A 7,635-nucleotide genomic window follows, 5' to 3' on the forward strand; every position below is an offset into this window, starting at 1 on the left:
CATGACTGAGTCAAATAGAATCCTGACTTAATGAAGTGGTGATTAAAGAGCTCAGCCATGTGCTTCTTGTCAGTAACAACCACATCATCAACATTGAGGGACATGGGCAGCTGTGAGGAGGAGGGTTTATTCTCCAGGTCTTTAACCGTTTTCCAGAACTTCTTGGGATTAGACTCACAGAGAGAGAACTGCTCCTTAAAGTAACTAACTTTGGCCTTCTGGATAGCCTGAATGCACTTTTTTCTCATTTGCCTGAACGAGAGCCAGTCAGCCTGAGTATGTGTGTGCCGAGCCTTTCGCCAAATGCAATTCTTGAGGTGGAGTAACTCTGCAAGATCACGGTCGAACCATTTTAATTCTCATTTTCTTTATGGGTGTGTGTTTGTTAACAATACCAGTGAAAATATTAAAAAAGAAGGTCCAAGCGTCTTCGACAGAGGGGATCAAGCTGATTCTATACCATTTTGCAGAGGCCAGTTCATGAAGGAAGGCTTGCTCATTAAAGTTTTTTAGCAAGCGTCTATGACAAATCAGGACAGGTTGTTTCACTGAGCAGCCATTACAAACACAGCCTGTAAAACAGTGATCACTAAGGTCATTACAGAAAACACCAGACTGATACCTATCATGATAATTTGTGAGGATAACATTGAGGAGAGTTGCCTTTTCTGGGTGTTTGGAGTCATACCTTGTTGGATTGGTAATAATCTGAGAAAGATTTAGGGAGTCCTATTGCTTTAGGACTTGGTCAGGTAGTTTAAGCATGTCCCAGTTAAGGTCACCTAACAGGACAAATTCAGACTTAGTTAAGTGTAAGGGGCCAGGAGAGAGCTTAGGGCAGGTAGGGTACAGGCCCGGTGCTGATGGAGGACGATAATACCCAGCAACAGTCAACAAAGAGCTATTTGAAAGTTTAGTGCTTAAAACCAGCAAATAAAATTATTTGGGGACAGACTTGGTGGAGACAACCGAGCACTGAAGGTAATCCTTGGTAAAGATTGCCACTTCCCCACCTTTGGAAGATCTGTCTTGCCAAAAAAGGTTATAACCAGAAAGGTTAACATCAGTATTCAAACAACTCTTCCTTAACCACGTCTCAGTAATGACCAACACACCTGGATTGAAGCTGTGAAACCACACTTTCAATTGATCCATTTTAGGTAATAAGCTTCTACTGTTAACGAATAAGCTTCTACTGTTAACGTGCAGAAAACCCAGGCTTTTATGAGAGCAGAAATCAGTGAAGCAGATATCAGAGCACAAGTCATAATTGGGGCTACAACAGTAAATGGGCCAGGGTGTACATGCACATTTCCAGATATCATCAACAGTAATACAATCAAGGCACGGCATGGGACAGGGAGAGCTCTGCAGTGCTGAGTTATGACATCTGAATGTGCATCAGATGGCAACAAGATCATATTGTACGGCAATTTCATCAGGTAACATGAATACAAAGCCGGCGAGAGGTGGTTAGAATAGGATGGGAGGCCAAAAGTCTATGTAACAAATAGAGAGTCAGAGTCCCGAGTGTGGGAACAAACAGTCTGTCCCACGGTTGGGTAAAGAAAGTTTGAGTAAACAAAGTATGCAGGAGTCATGAGGCAAATAGCAAAATAGCAAAATGCACAAGAAAAAATGTAAATATGTAATGCCTTGGGGCTAGCCATTGTAATCTCAGTCACTCGCACCAACAGTGCAGATTTCTTGTAGAAAATGCCAGTGAATGGTCTTTGAACATCAGGTGGGGGCTTCAGAGGACGCTTCAAAGACTCCTGCCACTTGTTGGGTCCAAAGGCCTCAACACTCTTTACTTCACACCTTAGTGCTAATTGAAGTTGTATCTGGTCTGTCCTTGCAAGCCTGGCAGCCTTAACTCAGCATTCAGTCCCCATAAAGTAACATATATAATTGTAATGTCCTTTTAAAAAATATATATATTTTCTTGGCTTTCAAAATAGCATCAGACCAAACACTACTCACTCAGTTCCAGGTTGGATGGTGTCCTCAGGTCTCTGCTGATTGTTTTGTCTAGCGCACCCTCCGTATAGCTTGGAAACAGGAAACCTTGGAAGCAGTAATCTCTCCTGTTCATTTTGGTCAAAATTAGGTTGTAGGTTTGGAGTATGATACCCCGATAGGATTATATCTGCATGGAGACATGCAGGTGTAACGGATGTGAAATGGCTAGCTAGTTAGCGGGTACGCGCTAATAGCGTTTCAATCGGTTACGTCACTTGCTCTGAGACTTGAAGTAGGGTTTCCCCTTGCTCTGCAAGAGCTGCGGCTTTTGTGGAGCGATGGGTAACGACGCTTCGTGGGTGACTGTTGTTGATGTGTGCAGAGGGTCCCTGGTTCGCGCCCGTGTCGGGGCGAGGGGACAGTCTAAAGTTATACTGTTACACAGGGGACTGCAATATTAGGTCAAATATGGTTTATGGGTTTAAGAAAACATTGGGATAAGTTTGATATGATGCGTTTATGGCATATTGTGGAACAACGATAAGGCAGGAAACCAACAGCCTACATGTACTTAACTGTGTATTGTCGTGTACATTCATTATCAATTCCATATTTGTATTTTCCATGCAAAATAAAGAATCTATTGCATCATGACTGTGGAGATTGCTCCCTTATTCAATGGAAGGTGTTAGGCAATAGTGTAGCTGGTACAGGCTGAGAGACTAGAAAATAATCACATTACTGTACAATGAGAGCCCTGAAGGCCTTGGCAAATCCATGTAATCTCCACAAAACCCAGCAAACATGGGAGAAATTCTCCCTAGGAATTTGAGAAGTCAATACAAGCAATAGGTAGACATGAACTCACTGGCATAGCAACTGATAAACCAGCATAGCAACTGATAAACCAGCATAGCAACTGATAAGCCAGCATAGCAACTGATAAGCCAGCTCTTAAATTGAAGTATCTACCACCCACTTAGAACCCTGAAATTCTTGTGATTTGAATTGAAGAGATTCAACGCAGCATGAAGTCATCCACATTTCATAAATTACATTGTCATAAATAATTCCATTTGAACCGCAAAATGCATTTTAGAGTGTTACATTTAAAAGCACCATTTTTTCCCTCCTTTATTGAATGAAAGAGAGAGCATGAAAATTGGAAACCCTAAGGCCATTCTATTCAAACAGTAGTGAGTGATCGGGATACAGTAGTACACACACACACACACACACACACACACACACACACACACACACACACACACACACACACACACACGTTACCCATCCCAGTCAAACAGACACAAATCACTTGTTTAATGGCCTGTTAAAGGAGGTGTTCTCCTGTTTGTGTTTCTCCTAGGTGTTGTAAACCTGGAGTGTCCAACCATCTAAAGATCTACTATCACAGCACTTTGAGATAATTCACACTTGAATCAAATAAGGAGACGCTAAAGGAAATCTCAAACAAAATCACAAACAACAGGTAGCTGGGGACCGGTTACATCATGTAACAGAGAGTACAACATATACTGATCAAAGAATATAAGCGCAACATGTAAAGTGTTGGTCCCATGTTTCATGAGCTTAAATAAAAGATCCCAGATATGTTCCATATGCACAAAAAAACGTATTTCTCTCAAATGTTGTGCACAAATTTCTTTACATCCCTGTTAGTGAGCATTTCTCATTCGCCAAGATAATCCATCCACCTGACAGTTGTGGCATATCAAGAAGCTGAATAAACAGCACGATCATTAAACAGGTGCACCTTGTGCTGGGGACAATAAAAAGCCACTCTAAAATGAGCAGGTTTGTCACACAACACAATGCCACAGATGTCTCAAGTTTTGAGGGAGCGTGCAATTGTCATGCTGACTGCAGGAATGTCCACCAGAGCTGCTGCCAGAGAATTGCATTTTAATTTCTCTACCATATGCCGCTTCCAACGTCATTTTAGAGATTTTGGCAGTACGTCCTCACAACCGCAGACTAAGTGTATGGCGTTGTGTGGGTGAGCGGTTTACTGATGTCAACGTTGTGAACAGAGTGGTGGCGGTGGGGTTATGGTATGGGCAGGCATAAGCTACGGACAACGAACACAATTGCATTTTATCGATGGCAATTTGAATAAACAAAAGTACTGTATCGAGATCCTGAGGCTCATTGTGAGACACATTTCTTTTTAAGGTATCTGTGAACAACAGATGCATACCTCTATTCCCAGTCACATAAAATCCACAGATTAGGGCCGAATAAAATGATGATTTCCTAAAATCAATGAAATTGTTGCATGTTGCGTTTATATTTTTGTTCAGTATAGATGGCAGTGTCACAGACTTCTGAACTGTCTACCACAGAAGGACAATATCAAAGTTGTGTTTCTAAAGGGGGGAGTTTACCTTTGTGCCTCTGCCATATCATGCTAATACATGTTGCCTAATGTGTGACGTTCCAGCCAAGTACCAATTAATTACTGTGACTAAAGGATACAAGCGTATCTAAAACCTCATCCTAAATCTCATCAGGTGTAAAGTACAATCGGAAAGTATTCAGATCCCTTGACTTTTTCCACATTTTGTTATGTTTACAGCCTTATTATAAAATGGATTCAATTGGTTTATTTCCTTATCAATCTACACACAATACCACATAATGACAAATCAAAAACAGGATTTTCGATTTTTTTGCACATGTATAAAAAAACAACAACTGAAATAATACATTTACATAACTATTCAGACACTTTTCTCAGTACTTTGATGAAGCACCTTTGGCAAAGATTACAGCCTCGAGTCTTGGGTATGACGCTACAAGCGTGGCACACCTGTATTTGGGGAGGTTCTCCCATTCTTCTCTGCAGATCCTCTCAAGCTCTGTCAGGTTGGATGGGGGGGGGTTTTCAAGTCTCTCCAGAGATGTTCGATCGGGTTCAAGTCCGGGCTCTGGCTGGGCCACTCAAGGACATTCAGAAACTTGTCCCGAAGCCACTCCTGTGTTGTCTTGGCTGTGTGCTTAGGGTTGTTGTCCTGTTGGAAGGTGAACCTTCACCCCAGTCTGAGGTCCTGAGTGCTCTGGAGCAGGTTTTCATCAAGATCTCTCTCTGTACTTTGCTCCGTTCATCTTTACCTCGATCCTGACTAGTCTCCCAGTCCCTGCCGCTGAAAAACATCCCCACAGCATGATGCTGCCACCATGCTTCATCGTAGGGAGGGTGCCAGATTTCCTTGAGATGTGACGCTTGGCATTCAGGCCAAAGAGTTCAATCTTGGTTTCATCAGACCAGAGAATCTTGTTTATCATGGTCAGAGTCCGTTAGGTGCCTTTTGGCAAACTCCAAGCGGGCTGTCATGTGCCTTTTACTGAGGAGTGGCTTCTTTTATGGCCACTCTACCAAATTTCAATGGCCACTCTACCATAAAGGCCTGATTGGTGGAGTGCTGCAGAGATGGTTGTCCTTCTGGATGGTTCTCCCATCTCCAAAGAGGAACTCTGGAGCTCTGTCAGAGTGACCATCGGGTTCTTGGTCACCTCCCTGACCAAGGCCCTTCTCCCACGATTGCTCAGTTTGGCCGGGCGGCAGGCTCTAGGAAGAGTCTTGGTGGTTCCAAACTTCTTCCATTTAAGAATGAAGGAGGCCACTGTGTTCTTTGGGACCTTCAATGCTGCAGAAATGTTTTGGTACCCTTCCCCAGATCTGTGCCTCAACACAATCCTGTCTCGGAGCTCAACGGACAATTTTTTCGACCTCATGGCTTGGTTTTTGCTCTGACATGCACTGTCAACTGTTGGACAGGTGTGTGCCTTTCCAAATCATGTCCAATCAATTGAATTTACCACAGGTAGACTCCAATCAAGTTGTAGAAACATCACAAGGATGATCAATGGAAACAGGATGCACCTGAGCTCATTCTCATAGCAAAGGGTCTGAATACTTATGTAAATAAGGTATTTCTGTTTTTTATTTTTAATAAATCTGCAAACATTTCTAAAAATGTAACGATCTTCTTCATCTGAAGAACAGGAAAGATCGGACCAAAATGCAGGGTGGTACGTGTCCATGTAAAATGTATTATAACTGAACACTAAATACAAAAGAACAAAAGTGAAACAACAAAAATCGAAACAGTCCTGAAAGGACAGGTGGGAAAAGGCAACCTAAGTATGGTTCTCAATCAGAGACAACGATAGACAGCTGCCTCTGATTGGGAACCATACCAGGCCAAACACATAGAAATACAAAACATAGAAAAAACACATAGAATGCCCACCCCAACTCACGCCCTGACCAAACCAAAATAGAGACATAAAAAAGGAACTAAGGTCAGGACGTGACAAAAAACCTGTTTTCACTTTGTCATTATGGGGTATTGTGTGTAGTCTGATAAGGGGAAAATGTATTGTATCCATTTAAGAATAGGGCTGTAATGTAAATAATTTTGGAAAAAGTCAAGGGGTCTGAATACTTTCCGAATGCACTGTATATAGAGGTTAAACAGCTACAGTAAAATAGATTGATGGACAGCATCTTCAACATTATTTATGGTGAAACCTGAAAGTATGGACATTACTATGTTTCAGCATCCTACTACTGCACTTCTGAGGAAGAATCGGATGCATGGTTTATAATTACAACCATAGTTCCCGGAAGCATGCAGGACAATATGAAAGGACAATAACAGGCCAGCGCGGTACAGTTTGGGTCGGCGCTAGTCTGAATCAGGTATGCGAGTCAGCATGTTAACTATTGTCCCAACAGCTACACAAACCCCAGAGAGGGATTACTCATCCCAATGACTTTTCTTACTAATAGAGTCACCTACTGATACAGTGGTGTGTGTGTCCTTGACTAGATGGACAGGCAGAGGCTAAGTAATACATAACTAGAGTTAACCAAGTCCTTGCTGTTGATAAGATGGGAACGTTTCTCGATCCACCTGACCTAACTACAAGTCTGGGCTTGTTCATGATAAGGTCCCTACTTTCAGAAATATCCCCCAAGGTTCGTACTGAAAGTTAATCTCAAAGCATATCCAGCCACTTGAGACAGCAAGGCCCGCCTCCACAATTCCAGATACACATTACTTATGAATATTAATGATGTAGTAATGAGTTTCCATTTCTAAAAACCCATATCTAAACAGAATCAGAAGGCAGACACTATTTATTTTAAGCTGTGAAACAGTGAGCTCAGATTCCATCGTTGATTCCCTTTGTGTTAATGTTTGTAACATTGTTGACATTGTTGAAATTAGGCATAATGTTGTTTTGGAGTCTAGACATAAAAATGTGACATTTAATTTGCTTTGTTTGATCAGGAAATATCATTTATTTCAACAAATACTCTTTAACATGGAATTTTCAGTTCAATTGTTTGCAATCAGAACATACCACGTGTCTCTTTAAGGTCAAGGCTACAAACCACTGTACTATCCGACACTTTACACTGCTGTTAGTAACCATGCTGCAGAAATAACATAGTCCATTGGGACATACTCCAGGTTGACACTCCATGACCAGCAGTAAACTCATCAATCACAATAACCCGTTACATCTTGCTCTCCTAGGTAAGATGTAAAGTCATGGTCATGGAAACTATCTTAAACTCCACTATGGATATTGTTGAACAAACACCAAGAACAAAACACACTTAAAATAATATAGTTC

Source organism: Salvelinus sp. IW2-2015, linkage group LG4q.1:29, assembly GCF_002910315.2.
Source record: "Salvelinus sp. IW2-2015 linkage group LG4q.1:29, ASM291031v2, whole genome shotgun sequence".
In the NCBI taxonomy this organism is placed as follows: domain Eukaryota; kingdom Metazoa; phylum Chordata; class Actinopteri; order Salmoniformes; family Salmonidae; genus Salvelinus; species Salvelinus sp. IW2-2015.